Genomic DNA, 25,034 nt, shown 5'->3' on the forward strand with positions numbered 1-25,034 from the left:
TTTGGGATTCAGTGTCTTGCCCAAGGACACTTCAACATGAAACTGCAGGGCCAGGGATCGAACCACCAACCTTCCTAGGTCAAGGCTATTAGGCAAGTGATTATCATTAAGTGGTATTTAGCATAGTTCAAAAATTTTAAATTATGCAATAATAATACAGCTATAAAACTGTATGGCTCTTTCCATGTGTTTCTGTATTTAGATGTTTTTTTGTGTTTCCAGTATGTGTATATTACTTGCTATGCCCGTGTACATATTGGTCATTAAAACAGTTCAGGTCAAGAGTCTCTTTTTGCGACAAGAGGTCAGTCCCTTAACCACCTTCAAAACAGTCTGTGAGAAGACATTATTTCCAAGAAATGGCCATATCTCCATAGGAGAACGCTATTGTAGAATGGGTTCACATCACACGAGTGTGGCCAAAAGTTCAGGTGAATTGCGGAGGCAAGGGAAAAACTACAACAAGACAAGAGGTTAAGGTGATGGGAGGAAGCGCAGATGAGGGGCTCAGGCTGTATGTGTGGACTGTGGACAGTGGGGGAAGGAGGCCCATGCCTGACCTCAGCTGACGCTACGGAAATTATCCCGCCAATTATACAGGACGTATTCCTCTAGTGCTCCAAACACTCAGCGGCCAGCCTTTACGACCTTAGGAAACTTTGTGTTTTACTGTGGTGACCTCACTTCAATTAGCGTGCACTACAGCATCTGCTGGGAAGAGGGACTGCTACTTGTCACAACCCAAAAACATGACGTCAGGGGGAAAGAGAGTTTAAAGACCTGTGCAACCTCTATACAATAGTCAGCATGGGTTGTTACTATATGTGTGTGCCTGCAGGAGGCATACTATACAGTACTTTCTAAAAGGAAAAAACAAGTCTTTATAGCATGCAAAAGAAAAAGTTTTTTCAATTATAGCTGGGCAGGTAAAACTGATTATAAGATAAAATAATACTTCATTTATCCTGAGGGTAAGTGCTGCGCAGCAGTTACAATACAAGTGGGAAGAGTGCAAATATAAAAAATACAAAGAAAGGTGCAAATACAAAATACAATACATACAATCCCAAAATCAGGTTAACAACCAGGTAGTCTCGCATTGGCAGTACTATTTTCACAGCGCTGTTTCAGTGCTGGAGTACGGTCTGGCTAAACAAGTTAACATTTAAACCAATCACAATCGTCTTGGGTAGCACTAGGTGGTGGATGCAGCAACGGTGCCTTTGCAAAATTGGCAGATAGTGGAAGGGAAGGTCAATGCATGACATCCGGCATGTGAGAGAAATGCCAGATGTCAGGCTTTTTACCAGCACTGTACATCCACCATAAGCCAGACTAATAACAGGTTAGCAGTATGTATCATAAATATAAACAGGTTAACAGTAGGGATCAGTCTAGGTGGGGTTGCATATATATATGCATGTACAGTCTCAAATCTGAGGTATAGGTAGTGTAAGAGTAGATGGTTAATCCAGAATGTCCAAGATTAAAATTATGATTGTGATAGAAACATGTCCACCAAAGAAACTTTAGCTACTGTATACTATCTATAAGGTATTTGTTTAACAACATACTAACAACCAATCACCTCACAGAAACAAAGCTATTTCTAGACAATCATACTGAAGTTTTATACAGTGAAAACAGATGTAAAGTGTTGTTGTAGATAAACTAGTGTTAGACAACTCAATGCCCCATTTGTCCATTTAGTGGACGAGACAGTCCCAAACTGAGCTGGGCTAATTAAAGTCCAACATGAAAGACATTGGTGATATATTGTCCAGCCAAAAACTTTGCAGAAAAAAAGAGAGAAATGATAGCTGCTCCGCAACGATGGTCGGGCCGAGCATTTTAAATTCTCAGGGAAGGTGTGAAAAGCACAAGACCATTGATCTTTGAACTCACAATCTTCCAGTCCAAAGGTAAACACTGATCTCAGTGAGCTATTGTCCAGGTAATGGCTCCTCTAGCTATTTGGGCTATATTTTATTGAGTCAGCCTGGGTTGACTCAATAAAATGACTTTCCATACTTTTTAGATATATGTATGATCATCTTGCAACACCATGAGCTCGAACTCGGAACCACTGAGGCCATAGGCAGGTCCTGATCTCAGGGAGCTATTATCTGGGTGATGTCACAGGTGGCATCGCAACACCTAGTAGACAAGGAGCAGGCTTGCGTGAAAATGCAGAATTAAAGCTGCTGTAAAATAAATATTTCTTATTAGAAAATTCTGAGAATTTGTGTACTTGGTTAAGACAACATAGAGATGCCTGCGATTTATTTTCAAAAAGATCAATAAATGCCAAACTGATGTTTAAAGATGCTCTATTTTGCATTGACTGCAATGCGTAGATGGGGACACAATTCAAACTTTTTTTTTTAATTCACTTTTTGAGATAAAATTCTGAAATTGTGCACAACAAATCTACAATGATCTTTGAATGTTGTGAATTGAAGACTTCGAGCTGCAGGTTTGATAGGTCGAGTTGCAGCAAGAAAGCCATTGCTAAGACGTCAGAATAAGAAAAAGAGGCTTGCCTGGGCCAAGAAACATCGTCAATGGACTACTGAAGACTGGAAGAAGGTGTTATGGACTGATGAATCAAAATTTGAAATCTTCTGTTCATCACGCAGGATTTTTGTATGCCGTCGAGTAGGCGAAAGAATGGTTCCTCAGTGTGTAACATCAACTGTCAAACATGGAGGAGGAAGCGTGATGGTCTGGGGCTGTTTTGCTGGATCCAGGGTTGGTGATTTGTACAGAGTGAAAGGCACCCTGAACCACAACGGCTACCACAGCATTTTGCAGCGCCATGCAGTACCCTCTGGTATGCGCCTAGTTGGTCAGGGGTTCATCCTACAGCAAGATAATGACCCAAAATATAAGTCCAAGCTATGCCAGGACTACGTTAGGAAAAAAGAACAAGATGGTAAGCTTAAAAACATGGAGTGGCCAGCCCAGTCCCCAGACTTTAACCCCTGAGCTGGTTTGGGATGAACTGGACAGAAAAGTGAAAGCAAAGCAACCTACAAGTGCCACACATTTATGGGTACTTCTGCAACAGAGTTGGGAAGAACTTTCTGAAGAATATTTGTTTTCCATTGTAGAAAGAATGCCACGAGTGTGTTCAGCTGTTATATCTGCCAAAGGGGGCTACTTTGATGATTAAAAAATTTAGAATACATTTTGGTTTATAAATTGATTCCATGATTTCTTTTTTAACTTAAATTGTTCATTTGTTCTATTCTTTCATTTCAGAGGACAATAATACATTGAACTGCATGAATTTCAATAAAAACCTGGAAAAATTGGGGTGCTCTAAAACTTTTGACCGGTAGTGTATACAGTATATATGTTTATATTCAGTAATTCTCATTGTGTGTATCTCTGAGGTCTAAAATACATGCTCAGGGCATTTCCTTTCTAATTAAGGCGTTGCAAAGCCAATTTTATGCATATTTAAAATTGTGCAATGTCAACATGTTTGCTAGCTTGCAGTCTTCTTCACTGCTTTTTTTGGTGCATTGCCTCACTTATTTGCAAATCACTGCCACTAACTGTCTACTCATAAAAAAAATTGCTCCATAGTACTACATGTGGTCAAAAAGCCCACAATGTACTATAAAGGGAATCGTAAAAATCGACAGAAAAGTTGACTTAATTTATATTGCAATACATATTGATAACAACTGATCTGCCATATCACCACATTTGCCATTTTCCCATGTAAAGTGTAGATGAGGTTTCTTTGAAGTATCGCTCACAGTACACAGATTGGGCACCGACAGCCGAGCAGAGGAACGGGGAAACTGGTAATGGTTGTTGGCAAACTTCAAGGCACGCTTCTTAAACTGTGTGCCAATCACAATAATGTAAATAGTCCATCACAGCCAATCAAATGCCTAGGGATATCCAAGCTTTATCTCCTTTTCCGACTGCTTTTCATACAAGCTGTTGGATCACAGAGAGGCTGGTATGAGAGCCAAATCGGAATCAGTTAGAGACGGATGTCAGCCGGGATCAAAGTAAATGGATGCCCACACTTTAACAAGCCAATCATTCATTTGTCAATGAAGTAGTAAAACAAATGGACTGAATTTGTCTGCAGTAACGTTAGTACATGACACACATGGTATAACAACCTTACATTTGGTGCAAGAGATAAGGTATAAGACATCAAATAAAACGAATAGCGAACTGTTCACACATATATCATGCTGATTCAGTGTCCTCACAGGTCCTGACACAAAGGTTGCAGTGACTATTACCTGATGACTCAGGAAACAACCTGGTGCTGTCATCCAGACCAAGTGTTCAAGACATTTCACTCACCAGGCCCGTTGTAATACAATAGAAGTATCACGTTCATTTTTTTTACTGGCAACGGAGCATGATTAATAATCCTGATCCATCCCAGTGAAACCATATGGGTCTATAGGACAGGATCCAGCAGTCAAATTATTAACATCAGTCCTTCTGTGCCTACAGGAGGGGAAGAGTTGGAGGACACAGGGCAGCTCTGCTGTTGTGGTGGAAGCACTGAAAACAATGAAATGTGCTGATAAGATCCGGACAAAATGTGCAATAAACAGAAATCCACCTGTCTTTTTTTTGACTCAAGCAGCATGTAAATGAGAAACAGAGACATAAACATGACAACTGAGCATTGGAGAGGAAACTGATAAATAAGACACACGTGGCCTTCAAGATATCTGCAGATGCGTGTTTGCATGAGAATAAATGTGCAAACATGGGAACAACACAAATATTTTCTGATTGTGTACTGCAATGAAACAGGCCGATGATGTATTGTGTCTATAAATGTGTTCCACCCCATCTCTCTCTCGTAAGAGGAAGGCAGACCCCCATGTGACCCTTGAATGATGACATCATTAAAACAAGAAAGACATCAGTCTCATTGTATTATTTCTATCTTTTGACAAACACAGTGTTGACATTTTTAATAATGCCTTCATTCCCAGTAGATTCTCTCCTGATGTAATAAAATAGCATCTGAAAAACCTGCACCTCATAAATCGAGCCTGTGAAGCATTTTTCCATCCTTATGCAGCAGAGACTGCTTTGTAAGTGTGTTGGTCACTAAGGAGGAGACACTAAAAGTTCTCATGTTGGCAAGTAGCATTTATGTATGAACTATGCAGATTTAACAGTAGAAATCATGTAACATGACATCAATAAAATGTCTCCCTGGACTTTGGAATTATGTTTTTGTTAGAGAAGGGGCTGGGGTGGAGTTTGTGTGTAGAGAAGGTTTCTTACCACTGAATAAATTGTCACCAAAATTCCATTTAGGTAAAATTAAAAATTTGTAGAATCTCAATTATCATTTGAACCATTTCACTTCCAGCTGTGTTTTGTGGATTCAGAATAAGAGTGGCGCACATTTCCAAAAAATTCGAGTTTCAAGTGTAGCTTCAGCTGCAGGCGATGACATTATATGTAGTAACCCTCTGTGGCAACAACTTTGACAGACATTAGCTGAGGAAAACGTCAAAAACATTTACCAAGCAAAGTGGGACAAGTGGATATTTATGCTTTAATGCTACTTTTGTCATGCTTATTATCAGAATCAGAATGATATTTATTGTCATTATAGTCAGGTACAATGACATTTAGCATGGCCTCTCTCGATGTAGCTGGAAATAAATAAATAAAAGCAGTACCAAAAAACAGCAGTAACAGCAGCTTAATGTTTAAAAAGTGACGCTTTTGCAAGTGCAACTTTAAAAATAAATAAATATAAGATCTATTTAAATTAAATGTACACATTTACAAATGTAGAGAGTTTGAATGTTATGCATATTGATACATTAATGGTAAGTTGTCATTATTATTAGATTTAAAGCTCCTGAAAACTTGGTTTAAATTCTTATTATTTCTCTAGAACATTAAAGTTGCAGTAGGAAAGACTTATAAAACTAACTTTCTGTCATATTTGCTGAAACTGACCCTATTTTTGAGTAGAATTCAGGGCCGAGGGGGGTGACTAAAAAAAAGAAAAAAGTCTGACTTGGATGTGGGCAGGGCTTGATGTCAAGCAGGCTGCAGCAAGACGTACTTAGAAAAGCTAGTAAGTGAACCTTTAGTTTAGACTATGTTTTAGCACAGACAAGTGTTCCCAAGGTCAGGAATGAACCTCCACTCCACCTCCGCTACTAAAGAGTTAACGTGAACTATCTGTAAATTTAGAAAATTAACTGTCACTGAACATAAGAAAAGAAAATTAAAGGATAGTGTGGGACCACGTGCACGGGAGCAGCCAGAGCTTTAAATCTCAGCAGTAATATTTGGAGCAAAGAGCAACAGATTTAAAGCCCCAAAGACTCCCACCCACACCTACACACCAGCAGTGTTTGTTTTCCATTCCTATAAGATGTCAGTACATCAGACATAGCAGCAGAGAAGGAACAGCCAGAGCTATGTAGGAAATAGCTTAAAAAATAAATCTCTTCAGGTGTATTATTAGTTGACATAGCAGTTCCAGTCATATCAATGTCATAAACGAGATCTAGTGCAGTAAATGGATAGGGTGGTAAAACTGGCAAAACAAATCCAAGGATTTATAAATGTGGATTTATGAATGGCTTAAACCCGACTGCAGCTCAGCACACTGCCGTTAAATGCTTGAAGGTGGTGTGGCTTTTTTTTTTTAAATATACAGCAAGGTTTGTTTAATAATGGTAATTTTACTACAATACATTGGGCGTTTCATGGCTTAAGGTGTATTGCTTACCAAGTCTTTTACCGCATGTTGTACCTGGCAGTGTGTTGCAGGCTGGCAGTATGATCTACAGCCAAATATCAATCAGAGAAGTTACAGTTTAATCAAACCAAATTGAAAACACCCTAGGAAAAGAGTAGTAAAACAAAGCGTTTATGAGCTGTGTAATAATGTAGATATAAAAAGTTCCTTGACAGCGTTGGATTGTTGTTCATACAATATCTTTCTTTTTCCACTGTTCTGTTGAAAATAACCCACGGAAACGAGAAACTAGTTTATTCATTGCTTTGCTATGAGAAGTGCAGTTCTTTTTAATGGCCTGTTTGATGGATGGCCCAGTCCTCTCTTAGTACTTTCCCACAAAGGTGGAGGGTGGAGAAGAAAACGATGAAGCAATGGCTAAGAAGAAAACCAGGAAGGAGGGAGAGCAGGGGAAGCATAATGTAGGAAAGAAGAGGAAGCGGACATGGAAATGTAACTGTAAGAAGTCACGGAAGGCTGGAAAAGAGAGCTCCATTTATAAATGCATCCAGACAATTCCACCATGGGGGCACGCAGCACCCTGAGCATTAAGAGACTCCCACCTAAGGGGGGTACAGTTCAATGGCAGAAGGGGGCAGTCCAGGGGGGTAAATGGGGGTATAGGAGTCCTCTCTCCAAAATCCAGATTCCTAGAAAAACACAAATTGGTCATTCATTTTCCTCCTCCTCCTCCTACTCCTCCTCCTCCTCCCCTGATGCTCCAGCCTTCACTCATTCAGCCAAGGAAATGGTCAATGACTGCTGTTTAAGTGAAGGCAGAGGCAGGCCAAATCTTCTACACATGCAACTATGGCGTCACTATGGAAACTACATAACCACAAGTTTTAGTCCTATATCATGTCAATATCTCAGAGCCACTCACTGGTGTCTGATGGAGGTATAAGTAAAGTGCACAGTACAGGAAACCACAGGGCAAACATGCCACTTTTGTTATTCTTGATGTCAAGTTTACAAGGTCTTAACTGATCACACCGCATTGTATAGATATTTACAAAAATGTTTGGGGACGCTTGAAAAACAACAAACTGGGACGCATTCTGCAATAAGGTCACTGTTACAGTATGTCTCTTAGTTACAGTATCACCCTATAGTCCAGTCATTTTATGAAAAAAAAGGTAGGCCAACCCATTTAGGCTACCCATGAGCATATATACATACAGTAGAGGCAGGAAGAAGTACTTTAAACCAGCCATTCTCTAGGGGTGTGTACTTAATTTGATTGTTTGATCCAGCCACTTTTTATTTTACCTACCTTTGGTCTTCTGCATTCTCCTTACCTTGTCTCCTGTTCTTCCCTCAGACTCATCCCCCAGAAATAGTCCCACAGACCCAGCCCCAAACCCCATCTCTGCAATAATAATTAATAAAGGCTGGTTTAAAGTAGTTCTTCCTGCCTCTATGTATTAATGCTCATGGGTAGCCTAAATTGGTTCCATTCAGACCATAACATTAAGTATTTTACTGTTATACTATATGTCAACAAGATTCAGAAAGACATTTTCACCTGGCTATACTCAGTGTTTAGATCTGTTGTGGTATTTATGCAAATTAGCACATACGTAACTAGATTATGCAAAGTTTGCCCATGTTAACAACCTATTTCAAAATACTTGTAATAAATGTTGTTTGTCTTGATGTTAAGTCAGGGGTGTCAAACTCATTTTCACTAAGGGCCACACTGGAAAAAGAGAATCACACCAAGGGCCCAACATGGAGAGTTTATGTGCTTTTGTTACTGCACGTCACTTCTTTTTAACATTTTGGTAGCTTTCTTCCTCATTTTTGTTGTTTTATTTCCGACTTTTTTGTGGCTTTCTCAGAGATTTGTCACCTTTTTGTAAATGTGTTGCTTTTTCCGACATTTTTTGTATGCTTTTTGTCACATTTTTGTTAACATGAAGCCCTACAAAAGTCATCAAAAGAGTTCCTTAGCCATAGGATTTAGCAAATCAAGCAAAACAATGATAATTTCTTCATGTGTTTCACAGCCTGAATATAAAAACTCTCTCTCTGCTTCTGGGGGAATTTCTGAGTCTAAGAGTCGGCAAATCTGCCATATGTCTGCTTTGAATGTCAGGTAATTGCAGTTTAAAAAACACTTTCCTGTGTTTTATTTGACGCAGAACTATGAGGGACAAAATTTATTGTGAACCCAAATTGATATATAGGCCGGTTCTAAATCTGCAACGGGCCGGATTTGGCCCACGGGCCTTGAGTTTGACACATGTGATGCAAGTAATCAACTAAGTAATTTTCATGGTGATATCTAAAGGTTAAAATGTTTACTCTATTCACGTGAGAAAAAGAATGAATAGGCGTATGACTAGGCCGTATTTGGGTCTTTTTCTAAACATTCCCCTAATGGGATTCTTCTGGGCATTTTTTTCCTTACTCAGGACTAGAGTCCGGATCGGGGAGAATTTTTCTGTCCGAGCCTGGCCCACGTCCGACAGAGCCGTGACCGAACCCAGCCCGAGCCCGACAGGCACTAAGAAATTTGTGTCCGAGCCCGACACAGTTCAAATCTCATCACATGTATCTAAGAATCACCTGCTGCTGAACGTGGATAAGACCAGAGAGATGGTGATTGACTTCAGGAGGAAGGGAATGGCTCCGCAGCCCCTTTGCATTCTGGGTGGAGATGTGGACATGGTTGAGGAGTACAAATACCTGGGTGTCAACATCGACAACAGGCTGAACTGGAAAATCAACAGCACTGCTGTTTACAAGAAGGGGATGAGCAGACTATTTCCTGAGGAAGCTGAGATCCTTCATAGTGTGCAGCAGAATGTTGGAGATACCAGTCTTCTACCAGTCTGTTGTGGCCAGCGCTCTGTTCTCCTCCGCCATCTGCTGGGGCAGCAGCATCGGAGCCAGCGACACAAACAGGCTGAACAAACTGATCAGGAAGGCTGGCTCCGTTATTGGCTGCAAACAGGAAACATTTGAAGCTGTGGTGGAGAGGAGGTCACTGAACAAACTGTTATCTATCATGGATAACCCCGACCACCCTCTCCACCCCCCCCCACACTGGCCCAACAGCGGAGCACCTTCTCTAAGAGGCTCCGACAGCTTCGATGTCGCATGGACCGCTACAGGAAATCATTCCTACCACAGGCAATTCAACTTTTTAACACTTCATCACTGAGTGTGAGATAAGACTCATATACATCACAACTGCACTGAATGCACCTTGCACAACCTTGCACAATAGGTTTATCTACATCCTATCTTTACTAGGGAAACAGTTGTACATTTTTACTCCCCAACTTGTACATTAACTTTATCTATATCTGTTGAATCAGTTGTACATTTCATTTCCAAATTGTATATATTGTAAATATTGCTCGTGTAGTATTCAATTATTATTTAAGGTTTATTGTTTCCTATTATTTAATGTATACTCTGTATGTGTGCTATGTGTCTGATATTTTTGCTGCTGCAACACCATTATTTCCAATTTTTTGGGATCAATAAACAAAATCTATCTATCTATCTATCTATCTATCTATCTATCTATTTATCTTAATAAGCTGTTTTAAATTTAAAATGTTCAATGTGTTAACCTTTCCTGGGGGAGACTCGTTACGTCCAGGGCCGACGTTATAAAATGAATAACGTCGGGGTTAAAATCCCGTTTCCGGTGAGCAAATGAATGAACTTGGCTTTCAGTCTGGGGTTTATTTCGGACTCCGCACACACTTAAACTTAAATTTAAGTCGGGCTCGGTTAGGGTATCCATGCCTTACTCAGGACATATTGAGGATACAAAATCAGTTAAGTTTAAGTCAGCTTCTGTTGCAATTTGGCCTAGGTTGACCCCCATTTTGGCTTAAAATGACTGGACTATTATGGACACAATCACATTTGATAAGTTAGACCATTTTCCTAGACCATATCCTCATTTTCCCTAGATACTCTTCCATATTTTTCCACATTAGTATCCATTTATGATTATGAATGAAAGCTTGTCAAAGAAATTCCATCACTCCATTTTCCACGCTGATCGCTGCTACTGAAACGTTCCAGACGAGCGCACGTCATTACGTCTGCCTAATCCCACATTAGTCTCCATTACCAAGACATGGCTTAATGATTCCACTATCTCCACAAATTAGGCCACCACTGTTTTTCTCACTCTCTCTCACACACACACACACACACACACACACACACACACACACACACACACACACACACACACACACACAGTGCTCAAAAGCAAACAAACTGTACCCCTGAGAACTACTTCCCAAGCCATTAAATGCATGCAGGACTTCAAGTTGCGAGTAATGTATGTCTTATACAGTATTGTATAATATATTGTATGCCTACAATGTCAACCACATATGACACACACTTTATTGGGTGATTTACTGGTTAACAGTTCCAGCTGAAGGGTTCCAGCATTGCAGAATGAATGGAATGAAATCTAAACATAAATCAGCTCATGGGGTCACTCTGTAAGGCAAGACTCCAGTTTTGGGAATTGGGCCTGTGCACGCTCACACATCCTGTACAAACACACACACTACTAAGTCCAAGGATGGATATTCTATAGAAAAGAAACGTCTTGCCAGATATATTGTGGCTTTTACTGCTGTTGGCTTGTGTTCCACTTAATGCCCTTTACTTTTACACACACAGTATATCACTCACCTGCCTCTCAGCTCACTGCTGATCCAGCGGGCCAGAGAGCCAATGGGTCACTGTGGAAGCCCTGACTGTCACCAGACAGAGCAAGTAGAGTGCAGGATCACATCTACAGTACAGCTGAATCCTTTTTGACTGTTGCAGGCTTACATCTACACATGTGAATGCTACAAATGCATATGCTGTAAATTTGACACCAGAACACCCACATCTTGTTCTTATACCACATTAAACTAGAGCTGAGTTTGAGTTGACATTTTGCAATCCTGATTTTTAACAATTATTTTTGCTATTAATTAATCTGTCAATATTCATTTTGAATAATTGTTTTAGTCTATAAAAGATAAAAGATTTATTCAAACTTTCCATAACAGTTTCACAGAGCCCAAGGTGATGTTTTCAAATGTCTAATGTCTTAGATATTCAGTGTATTATGATGTAAAAAAGAGAAAAGCAGCAATTCCTCACATTTGAGAATCTGAAACCAGAGAATGTTTTGAGAATGTTTTCTGTGAATTGATAAATTGTTTTACTTCGATATGCATGTTTTTTTCTATCAAAGTGATTTTTCTGTACATTTCACCAAAGAGGGTCTCAAATGTTAGATACATGCTGCAATACCAGAACTTTGCCTGTAAAAACAGTTAAACATTAGCAAAGTGTTCATTAATATTAGGAACAATTTAATCAAAGAATAAGTAAACGGGATTATGAATCTGATAGATGCCAGTTTTCAGTAGTTACTAAACGGCAGAACTACAGACACATTTGGGTTAGCACCGATGAAGTACTGAGGTTGATAACCCCCAACAAAAAGCCATGCAAATGGGAACACTAGTATATAAATATACACATGGTAACATACACTACCCTATACCATGAGCTGTGTGGCACATTAGGGCTCTCCGTCCATTGGTAAAACAGATGGAAGCCCCATGACGTATGCAGTTTATATTCTCATAAACCTCAACACTTATTCATGTGTATGGACCAAGCAGGGACCACAACAGTAGTGGAAGTTTGAAGGCTTGGTGGCACATCCAGAGGGACAGCAGCTGACTGATCCTGAGAGCAGACCTGAGTCATCCAGCTGAGCAAACAGAGGAGACTGGAGTCCAGACTCTTTCAATAAGGCTGAGCTCTGAGCTAACACATGGACTAATGCGGTCTGGGAGGGCAGGGATTGGCAAGTTGTCTCAAAATGCACAATCCTGATGGTCTGCAGGGACTACAACCCCCAAAAGGAAAATACTAATAAATGTAGAAAAATCACACTCTGGATGAAGTCTGGACAAATTATTTTGCTCAATTACTGACAGAATATTTGAAAACATTTTCTAGCATTTTAAAAGGCCTTTTTCCTTCAAACAACATGTGGTGGAAAAACTTAATATTCACATTCTTCTGTGTTCTGCAGACATTTAAATTCACTATTGTTGCACAAGTTCTGCATTGGAGCCGTTGGGCAAACAGATGTGATGGTATTCAAGAAAATACTACTTGTTTTCTGAGCCATCATGCAAAACAAACTTTCTACAAATGCAAAAATGTCCATTTGAACAATAATGCAAGTATACTCAGGCTGAAAAGACCAAACTTTAATAACAGGGGTTAGTACTACATCTCCACACATGCATAATGGCAAAACCCACTTTTGGGCCAACATGGTCTTATTAGGACCCGTTTGTCTGTTCTGGCAAACATGTAAGATACTGTCAGATTGACGCCTTAGTTTGGAGCTTCCTCCTGTAGCTGCAAGGCATGGCTGGTTAGTTATGAAAAACATCTCATCTTCCAGATGTAATAATTTAACCCATGGCTGCACAAAAGACACACAAAAAGATGCTCATACACTGAGAAAGAGCTGTGACACAGGTCTTATATAAGACCATCTGTTTATGAAAGTTCTGTTAACACTCTGAGCTCAGGATGATTGCCAGTCTGCTCCTACAAATGATCGGCACAGTGGCTCAGAGACCAAAAGTGTTGTCAGTGACCAATGTCTGCCAGTGTGTCAGTGCCAGTGCTTTAGCTGTCCCATGCTCTACTAGTGCATATATCTGACTGAGCATCTGGAATTATCTCACCCAAATGGCAGAATATTTCCCTTGTTTAATGAAAAATAAGACCTCAAGGCTGAATAGGAAACCTAATGACATGTAAAGAAGTTTTTTTTTTTTGCAGTTTTCTTGATGGTAAAGTGAAAACTGCTGACAAGTGATAGAGTGCAATCATCACCAGGGCAGGAAAATTATTCTGGAGCCATTATTTAGTTTTCAACTGTTGTCTGTACAGCAAGTCTATCTTTAATATAGAAATCCCACTGCGTACGCATATTTCCTTTTGTCTTTGCATTGAATGGCATACTATGACAGTGACTGTTACGTCACATACAAGTTATTCTGGATCAACAGAAGTACATTTCCTGGATAATTCCCTGACATCCGTCCCTAATGTCCCTCACCTTCCGCTCTCTGTGTTGCCGTTCTCAAAATACCTTCGCTTTGGGAAACAACTTATTGCTAGCAAACTACATGCTGAAAATGGCAAGTTTTTAAGAAAATTTGGGCCGTGCAACAAGGCAGGCCTGCTTGGATCTTTCAGGGAATGATTGTAAAGATTTACCAAGAATATGTTTACAGCATTTACTTTCTAACTGGGACATTTTGGGACCGAAGTACGATACACTGGTAAGCGCAAATCATGTTTAACCATGTATCCAGCTAACTGAAATAGCTCACGTTACTGTATTGTTTGAACAGTTAACTTCACTTAATATTGTATGTGGCAATGTCTTTTGCAGGGTGCAAATGTCCAACCAAAACAAATTCCTTCCCGAGACTATTTTGCAGAGCCACCGTTGCTGCAGCGCCGCCCAAGACGATTATGATTGGTTTAAAGAAATGCAAACAACCCAGAGCGTTTTGTTCTCCTATTCTAGAATGTATCTGTGCGTATCCCACGCACTCATTTGAAAACTAAAGGTGACCGATCCTTTGAAGTGGTAGCTCCGACTCTGTGGAACCCCCTTCCTATTACCTTACGTTCTGCAGTCTCGGTTGACGCTTTCAGAAAGCAGCTTGTTTCAACTCGCTTTTGTCTCATGTTTGTAATTTGGGGATTTTAGTCTTTTAATCTTCATTGGTATTGTATTTGTTTTTGCGGTTTTATTTTCTGTTTTGGATCCTACTGTATTTTAACAAATTTTCTATTGTGTGAAGCACTTTGTGACTCTGTAAAAGGTGCTATATAAAATAAATTAGTATTATTATTAGTATTATTATTATCTGTGATGTAGTCAGACCTTACTTCACAGCGCTGTGGAGATAGGACTGGCAATGCGTGACTATATACAAGTAAGATCAGACTAAAACAGCTAAACCTCTCTTTATAGACAGTTTCTGCCTGTCATGTGCAAAGTGAGGAAAGATTTAGTCCCATAAGAAATCTCAGAATCTCCTTGGTAGCAAATAAGCCATAAAATGCGGAGGCAAAAATCTCTGGCATCTGCTTTTCAAAGGGCCCATAAGGGAGTCTCAACTTTCTCTTGGTTACATAAACAATGGAGCTTTAATGTCCAAATGCCTTTAACAGTAGAGCTACTGCCTGGCCACGGAGATAGTTTCCTCCCCTCCCTCTTTGCACAAAGTGTCCTATAGGCCACGCTGGCTGAGTAAAACTGCGTCCTGAAAAGACCAAGAACCAAAATTCCTAAAAGGTTTGTAAGTACAAACATTTCACCATCAATTCAGTAAAAGTGGATGATGTCAAATATACATATCACTACATTGATGTATTATAAGGTTGCACGACAAACTAAATCACGGGAGGAAAATTAGCAGAATTAACGTTAACAGAAAAAGCTCAGTAAAGGATTTACGAGAGAATAAAGTACAAAAGCAACACGGAAGATGAGAGAGGCAGGACATTGCCATTCGCATTTGAACGTTCCCAGTGTGAGAAAAGACAACACCAGCTCTTGTTAAATTTGTTTACATCTTTTCGGCAACTCATTGTTTTTAACAAGGCCAAAAAGTTGGATCCGTCAGGAAAATGAGCTTTGTTTTTATTTGAGAGCAAAAGGGAAAGTGAGCATTTCCCTAGTCGTGAGCCAGCAAGCATTTTATTAGAAGTGATATATAGTACATATGTCTATGCGTGCGTGCGTGTGTGTGTGTGTGTGTGTGTGTGTGTGTGTGTTTACACAGCTGGAAGTAGAGAGCGAAATCACTTCAACTGCCGGGGGTTCCTGGGGTGTCTGCTGTGATCCCATTAAAAGGCAGACAGGGTTTGGCACCCTCTCCAGAAAACAAGAGGACTTACCAAAAAATCCCTGCATTAGAGCTCAAAAAGCAGGCCAAGTCCCTACAAACCCCTGTTGAATTTACTTAGGGGGCAAATGGCTCCCTCTCTAAACTCCTGATAGCTGATTGCTCTGGCAGGGTTCAGGTGGATCTGCTGAGTGGCCTCCAGCCCAGTTTCCACTCCATTCAAGTTTCCACTCAGACCCAGACTTGCCTCCACACCTCACTCTCGTCTCTCTTGCTCTCACTCCAACCTGCCCACTTCGCATCCTCCTCTTCAGGCCCAGTCCAAAAGCCAAAAACACTCACGCCAGAGTTATTGAAACTTTCATATCAGTAGGGGTTTAAGTATCTATCTGTCTGTCTGTCTATGCTGCTTTCTCTCTGTCCTCCCTCTCTTCCTCCTTTTCTACTTCCCACTATCGACCTGTACTGTAGTTGCCGATGGAGCTTCCTGTAAGATGGGATTCACCCATGAGGGGATATCACGCTGAGCATAGCTGTGGTGGAGATCAAACCAAACTCAACAACCCCATTCCTTGATTTATACATCTCACTAACAGCTCTTCTGAGTCATGGTCTGTGTTACCGGACAGAGGTCCAGCTTTACACTATCAATCCCCAGGCCACCTCAGCAGTGCCACGCTCCGCCTGCCTGCCTGCCTGCCTGTCTGCCTGCCTGCCTGCCTGCCTGCCTGCCTGCCTGCCTGCCTGCGTACCTGCCTGCCTGCCTGCCTGTTTCCAGGAAAACTTACTGGCCACGTTGTGACACTGCTGGGGATTGACAAGCCTCCGGGGCTCACTCACTTCTCTAAACAAGGCCTTTTTCACATTACACACACGCTTAGACAAGCATGCTCACCCCCCGGTCGCACTGTACACACAAGCACATACTCTCAAAAAAAAATCCATATATCAAAGCACATGTGCTTAAGTCTTGCAGAGCAGTCGGCAGAGCATGAGACCAAGCATGCTGCTCACTAATCTTCTGGTCACTGTCCTGCAGTCAACAGAAAAGGGTAAATGGTGTGTGTGTGTGTGTGTGTGTGTGTGTGTGTGGGGGGGGGGGTGGGGGTGGGTGAAGGAGCATGCTGGGGTCCAGCAGGGCCTGTAACGTGGATCAAAGCAGCAGAAAATGGACTAAGTGTCTGTTTCATTAGCCTGCTGTCCCAGCACTGCTCTGTTTACAGGCCTGATTGAGCTGCAGTGAAAGCACATCACTGGCTGCTCACTTATCGTTTGTGCACTGTCCAGACCAATAAAACTCATATCCATACATAAACAAGCTGCCAGATCCTGCAGGGAAAAACAGTGGCGTGGCACACAGAGTGAAGCACACTTGAATGTAATTATAGCAAAGACCAAGCAATTAAAATCACAGCATCGAACTCACACACTGTGGGAGGTAGGGAGGATTGTGGATTAAAACGATAACCGCATGTTAACCGCAACCAGACAGACAGACAGAGGGGGAGAATGTGTGTGAGTGTGTATAGGTCTATAATCTGCATGCTTTTATGCAAGATTAAATATTTGATAGCAAAACATAAGCTACATTTTGGAGGGGAAGACTCAATCCATACCTGTGTGGCCTTTGGTCTTTGGAAAATCAGTCGAGGCGAGGGTCAAAAGTGGGGCTGTAGGACACAAAAGAAAAAAATGTGTTATGCAGCTGTAGCCAGACGCTGCCAATAAACTGGGTCGTCATCCTCGGGCCATTTACACAAATCTACAGTACCAATTTCAGCAGCTTTAAAATAAGATTTACCTCATCCATTACTGATGTAAAAGCAAACAGAACTTTTATTGCACTTAGCAGATAATGCACACTGGTCTTCATAGCAAACTGCAAAGATCAGTGAGACCAAATCTTTTCTTACAATGATAAAACCTCAATTCTCCTAAGCTGATCTTTTAGCCCAAATGGTCTCCTATCTCTCTCGAGCTACTTCTCGACATGCACAGGGGTGGAATCTTTAGCGGTCATAAACATTTGACAGGATTTTGTAGCAGAGATAAACATGTTTAAATGTGGCATATTAATGTGGAAACTGTGATGATTTAGGACAGGACTGAGCAAGAACTGCCATCATAAAACAGTAGGGTAAATCTTTCTTGTTCCAGTGGGCCAATTTGCTTTGCAGCCAGTAGACTTAGACACACTAAACAAACAAATAAATTAAACAAGTAGCATCAACTTATCCAAGCAGTCAAGAACATGTTTTAATTTGTAATGCAAACATATTTAGTAAAAAACTGGGTAGGTGCTGGGCGTAGCAATGGGCAAATATGGACAAAAATGTCTCTAGAATCGTCAAAGCATTGATAGTGGTGCAAGAATTCAAAATCATATGTTTTAAAAGTGTACCTAATGTGGAGCCGGGGAGTACCTGAAAAGTTCTGAATTTGGATAAAACACATACAGAACGACAAAAGGCAAAACAAACCTGAAGCGTGTTGTGTTCACACAATACGCTTCAGGTTTGTTCGTTTCAGAGGGGTCTAAGTCCCTTTGGAGTGGTCACATATGCCAACAAATTGCTAACTAATAGGTCTGAGTTCTTTGGAAACAACAAACAAACAAAAGTTATATTTACATTTAGTGTTACTCAACGAAATGCATAGTGTGTATCCTTTAGGTATAAAACAAAAAAGTGTTGAGTGCATTTCCTTCCTCATAAAATATTTGCAAAGCAACGTATTTTAAATCTAGCATTGTTTACATCCATGTTTACTAGCTTGCAGTCTTCTTCTTCAATGTCTTTGCTGGCACATTGCAGCATTGCAGTATTTTTCCAATCCTGCAATCCAATGTAGAAAATCTGTCAACCAGTATCATTAATCAGTATCAGTAACAATCTAGTGAGTGGCGGTTACCTCTGCCAAACATGTTTCTATTTGGTGCGGGTATGGCAAGCTATGGCATGCAAACAAATGGATTACAGCATGATGACGGCACATTGATTTGTGCCCACCTTTAGCCTGCAGCCTTACAAAAAAATAAAAAATTAACTACTGTGCTGTCAACAGCTGCATTTTGCGAGGCCTGCAGGCTGGCCGGCCCATGCGGACCTCTGTTTCAAAATACAAGAATTTCCGCCTTTAATGATAGGACAGCTCAGACATGAAAGGGGAGAGAGATGGGGGAAGACGCGCAGGAAAACCGTCACAGGTCGGATTTGAACTCTGGACCTTCCGCATCGAGGAATAAAGCTCTATATATGTGCGCCTGCTCTACCAACTGAGCTAACCGGCCACAAAATACAAGAATTCTTGAATAACACCAATCATAAGCTGCAATAGACCTACAGTACTTTGCAACAGGTTAACAGTGAGACAATCCACACTCAAAGTGTGGACATAATTTATTCCAGATCATCTATTTTGAACTACAACTACATCTGCTACTTGGAGGGAAATAAAAACCCACGAGGCTTTGATGATTAAGACATGTACCCCAAATACCTCTACACATTCAATCTCAACAAGATCTATGGTAAGTGCATACCACCATGCAATCAACTGTAGAGAGGGTAAACAGCATGACACGTGCCTTAACTTATTCTCTGGGAAATATCCCTCAAATACAATGAGCACACACGTACACTGTACAGATGCAAATAAAACATACATACACACAAGTGCCAGACGGACCCTGTGCAGGCCTGTTTTGAAAGGCAATGAGTTGAGTGTTGGAGATGAGGATGTGTGTGAAAGATTGGGCCTGCTCAGAAGCCGCTGTGCATGAAGCCTTGGAACGCACACATGGAACACGTAATTGAATGAAAAACGTTCTCTCGCTGGATCAAGACAGTTTTCTGGCACAGTAATAAAAGCATGAGGTCGGTACAGGCTTTAGTTTTTTGCTACCCTCATTGTGTTTGCAGCACTTTTATTTGGTTAGCCCCTTTGAGTACTCGCTCTGCATCCTCCCTGTGCCAAGGCATGTATAATGTCATGAATGTGTGTTGTACAGTTTACAAAAAAAAGTATAAATCAGATCTAATGAAGGGTGGAAAAGACCTGTTTCCATGAGCGAGAGAGACAGAGAGATTGGCAGAGTGGTTGGCCGTGCTGCTGCTGCTGCTGCTGCTGCTACTCCCTCTCCCTCTCCACTGTCGCAGGTCTCCTGCCAAGATGGACGAGTGCTGTGCTCCTGGTTTCAGAATTTTATCACAACCACACATCCACACACGAACACACAGCCAGTCTTCTCTCTGCTTGGCTTCTCAACCCACACCCTGACACTATCACTGCCATTCACACTTACATAAACCAAAGGCAGACATGAGGAATGAGTCAGTGGCATGCTGATAAGTATCGCAACAAGGAAGGTGCAGCAGTTTCATGCGCACAAACAAAAATAAATGGTAATGTGTACGCCAGGCAAGGGCTGACATAGTCAACGTGATTTACAATCCATGGCCACAGAGAAAGAAACCATATGTGTCAACAAGCTCTTAGTTTTACTTGCTTTTTGCAAGCTGGCTGCCACAATCGACAGAACATATCTCATTTTACTGACTCCCTGGGAAAGTTTTAATTACAGTATCTCTTAGAGGAAACTAAATAGCAGCCCATTCCCTTAGTTGTATGGGAATAGTATCGTTTGGGATAGAGAACTACCCTCTAACCTCTGTTTGCATCTTTCACAGTTTTTTCACGTGTGATTTGTTTAACTGAGAGGCCCAAATGTTTGATCTTGAAATTCTCTTGGCTGTCTATGTAGGCATAACAATGTGGGAAATTTGAAAATGAACATGCCCCAGTGACTGACATCCTGTCTTTGATGTCAGATGAAGAAAGGGCAACTATAAACGGCGACAGGACCAATAACAATGACAGGATCTGTTGCAAAACAAAAAATGAAGTAATATGACTGGATAGAAAACATTTTTCAGTAACAAATAAAAATACTGTTACAATCTTAAATTAATGGAGAAAAAAAATACATATAGTGTACAGTGTGTATGGTGTTATACCTCTGACATATATTAGTATATACTCAAAAACGGCAAAATTGGCATAAGTTACCTGGCTCCTAGTTTTTACAGGAAATGGGGTATCTCCTGTAGATGTATGCATTCATCTACCAATCAGTTGAATATAATTTGTTAAATAGTATTAGAGTTTAAGAAAAAATAAGGACAGATGTTACATAAGGTTATATTTTCTGTGATGTTGTTTATCCATTGTGAACAATGAGGACATTTTTTATTTAGTTATTGATGTGCGCTCTTAGACGACTGACAAGACCAATATTGGCATTTTTTAAAGTCAAGATGGACAAGAAGTTATTGCAGCAAAGCAACCAGAGCTAATGGCATGTCAGCCATCGTATTCCAGACAGATCCACTTTTATACAAACGTTCTCTGCATGCTGCAAGTCTGTTGTTATGCACAAAATAGGCAAGTGACACTTTGCTGGAAATCCACATTTCATCACCTGACTGTTAGCTGAGTGTAAACATTAAACTATCCAAATAGTGTTGCACCCGGTAACCCACTTTTTACTGAGTTATCTAAATCAGTTACAAAAAGTAAGTATGATTTTATGGATGTCACCCCAATTTTTTATAGTAGGCCTACTGTAGGTAATCCCAAATATCAAACAATGGCTACACTTAAAATAAAAAGTCTGCGGTGGCTTTCATAAGAGTTTAGCTCCTCACACACAGCCACAAACATGCAAGATTATCGGTGTGTTTCACAACTTCGAACCACACTTGAAGAAAATAAATATTTACTGAGAATGGGGCGATGGAGGGTTTTAATGGTATCATAAGAAATAAGTGAATGGGTTTTGGCTTTGAGTCTTCGAGCTTAAGTTTGGCTGTCTTGTGTCCTGTGAAGCCGGACACCCTTTGTGATGGTTGGTTTTAGTCACAGGTTTATAAAAAGACCAAAAGGTGATTAGAGAGAGCGGATTTAGAGGTGCAATGAAAAGCAGACCGTACCTCACTGAGTAAGTTCCTTGATTAATTCCATATTTTTTTTCTGGCACACACAGATACTCTTTTCTTCTGTTGCTATTGTCCTATCTCTCTTTTGTGCACACAAATACACACAACCATGCATCAAAGTGTCATCCCGCCAACAGGTTTAGGTTCTAATACAAAAGTAACAACTTCAACAACACACGGGTAGTGTCACCAGGGTACACTCTATGAGCCAAGGTTTTCCATAAGGGATTACAGTGTGTGCACAACCTGAAACATTAAAATACACTTCAAAGCCATTCAGGGAGTTGGGTTTCAGTTTTGTCCTTTATAAATCACTGTCACAAGTGCATGTGAGGAGTGTCGGCCTGAACAGGAGCCATGATAAAAATCAAATCCTCTTCAAGGAATTCCAAGGTTGGACTTACAATGTAACCAGATGATCCCAGTCCTTGCTGAACTTGCTGAAACCATGACTAAACCAGCATGACGCATTGTCATTTCTGTTTCTAATTAGGTCAGAATCCAGCTTTTTCCAGAATTATTATCCATCTGAGTATAAGACCCTGGTGAATTGCAGTACCACCTGCATCAAGAACACACGTTCCAAGACCTAGTAGTGACCCAGAAGCTGTTAACACTGCTTCATTGCACAGCTAACATGCAAGTATTTTGTTAAAGCTTACAAGCATATTGTAAACTCATTTAGAACAAAGCTCTTAATATGTAGACTCAGGGTTGCCGATTGATAAGAAAGAAAGAAAGAAATCTATTATAACTGCAACTTAACGCTATTCATTTGACAGAAAGACCCGATTACAATTCTTCCAAATACTCTGTGTTTATTATGACCAGGAGCCTTGTTATTCACCCTCGGTTAAAAGAAGTTTTCACAAAGGTTATTCGGGCTGTGCTTTGCTGCAGGGTCATCGGACCATGCTGATTTATCCCACAGTAGAGGTGATTTTTTTACAATATTTGACATTATTAAACAGCTTTTTGAATACATACTGAAACTTATTAAACAATCCGTCTACAGGCAGTGGTCTAGACTCCTAGTTTATGTGAAAAATACCATCTGCTTATAGAGAATCTAATTCATAGAGAGAAAAGCTTGTTCACGTGAGGAATCAAATTATGTGTTTTTAAGCAAACGTTTCCCATACAATGCTTCTAGGCTCATGTTTTTGAGCTTCCTTTATTCAACTGCAATCCAGATGATAACGTCAACATTCTTCTTGTCCTCCAGCGACATGGTTATCATGTTTGATCAGATCACAAATTGGCAAGATGTGCAAGTCAAAACAAATATCTAAAGCAATCCTTGTTTGATATATAGCAGATTCAAGCACACACAGTCTTTAAATAGAGATATCCAGACTTATGAACTGTTTTTTTGTGTACAGTGAATCTGTAGGAAGCATTAAGATCCTAAATCAAGATCAGGTAGTTATCCAAACTGACGTCCCACTTGAAACCAGGAGCCATGACAGCCTGTGGTCAAATCACACTTCTGCAGAACAAAAACATTGCAGCAGTCTGCACAGAAAGACAAACACAAAAAACAGCCACGCCACAACCTATCCTATCATATATCCTTCCACCAGCAGAACTAGAGAGGCCAGGAACCTACATTGCACTAAACCACAAGTCCCTTAGGAATCATGGGTAGAATGAATGAAAATCCAGACAAATACAACACTACAGTTGACCTGCCTGAGATTGAAGCTTACACATGTAAATTTGAATAAAAAACTGTTGCGGACATAGAAGTCTATGATCTCATTTTAAAATGCTTACTAGTAGTGCTACTAACAAATAAATCATTAGGCTGTGGACTTGCGGTCCAAACCAGTTAGCCCATTGATTTATAGAGAGCAGAGCAGTCGTATCACATTCTTGTTGGACCAAGGCACTCTTTGGAAAGTGAAACCACTATTCCACCCCACATCGGCAAACACCCCCTCACCCGACATCCTTCTCTAACCCCTTCCGGGCCCCCTCCTAGCTACTGGACATAATGACTTACCCCTGCCAAGTCACAACTGTTTGTCAGGCACCGAAACATAAAAAACAACACTAAAAGTGGAGGCTCCTTTTTAGTTACAACTCGTTCTGCCAAGACATTTAGGTTTGTCTACAATAACACATTAAAGCCCTATGAGACAGGAATGCCTGTTTTTATTCTGCCTACAGGAGGAGTATTCAATGGAAAGTGGAGGAGAAGAGAAGTTTTGGTTAGAGTAAGTACACTGCAAATGTACTCAAGTGGTTATTTGCTGCATGAAGAGTGCGTTCTGGAACTGGACAGAGGGCATGTACTGTATCTCTGAGGAAGCTGAAGGCATTTGGTATTGTGGTCAGATTGGACCAAGAGCCAGCGTTAAGAGTGTGCCTTGTGTCTCAAACAATGCTTTTGAGTTACAGCGCATTGTTTGAGGTTTGGGCATATGGTCGAGTAGAGGGACTAGTGCACAGTGTGAACTTGACTTTCTGTGCCTCTTCATTTAAATCTCTGCAGTCCCAACAAAAGAAAAATGGTGGCTCTGAAGTCAAAAGTTTACCGGGACTGACACCGTACACTGATTCATTGATTTATGACGTACACTCATCGATTTTGTTTCAGCAATGTCATCTTTGTTTATAAATGCTCTATGTGCTTGAATACTACAAATGCAGTTCATCAATAAAAAGGTACATCTAATGAGGATCAAGTAAGATTCTTTGTCATGGGTCTATCTGTGTTACTACAGGGAATGTATAAGATGCCAAAGGTCATACAGGGAATCTCTTTCTAGTTTACTTTGGGAGGACTCATACTACAGTAGCAATACAGCTGATCACACCATGGGTAGTGCAGTAGTTAGCAAAGTCACCTAGCAGCAAGATGGTCCTGGGTTCAAATCCAGACACTTCTGTGAGTTTGCATATCAGTTGATGTTTACTCTGCAGAGCAAACACCCACTAAACTTGTCTGGAACATAAAAGTGAGCACTTGAGTATGTAAATAGTAAATACACATCGTGACCGCACGCAAGTGCGTGCGCGCACACACACACACACACACACACACACACACGCACACACACACACACACAGTATTCAGCATTGCCAGCCAGATCCATTTACTATCAAAGCATATCACCACCATATCAAGTCAACTGACATCACTGCATTGTGAGCACCAACACCACAGAGCCAAGAAACACTGGGAAAAGCTTTTGCAGAAGTATAAGACTGGAACTGTTGTTGAGTCATACCACTCATATTTGACACTGACAGAATTGGTTTTATGCCACCTACTGTAGAATGTATACATTTTTTCCATATTATGTAATACATTTAGGA

At 40.6% G+C, this 25,034-nt stretch overlaps 1 long non-coding RNA gene across 1 annotated transcript in view; it reads right to left on the reverse strand.

Moving 5' to 3' along the window:
* LOC114560622 (uncharacterized) overlaps positions 1 to 25,034 on the reverse strand; it is a 124,318-nt gene that overhangs the window by 57,174 nt on the left and 42,110 nt on the right. Inside the window, exon 3 of the long non-coding RNA XR_003693210.1 lies at positions 17,331 to 17,384. This is a non-coding gene — a long non-coding RNA (uncharacterized LOC114560622). The remainder of the gene's footprint in view (positions 1 to 17,330; positions 17,385 to 25,034) is intronic.

This window comes from Perca flavescens, chromosome 8, assembly GCF_004354835.1.
Source record: "Perca flavescens isolate YP-PL-M2 chromosome 8, PFLA_1.0, whole genome shotgun sequence".
Classification (NCBI taxonomy): Eukaryota; Metazoa; Chordata; class Actinopteri; order Perciformes; family Percidae; genus Perca; species Perca flavescens.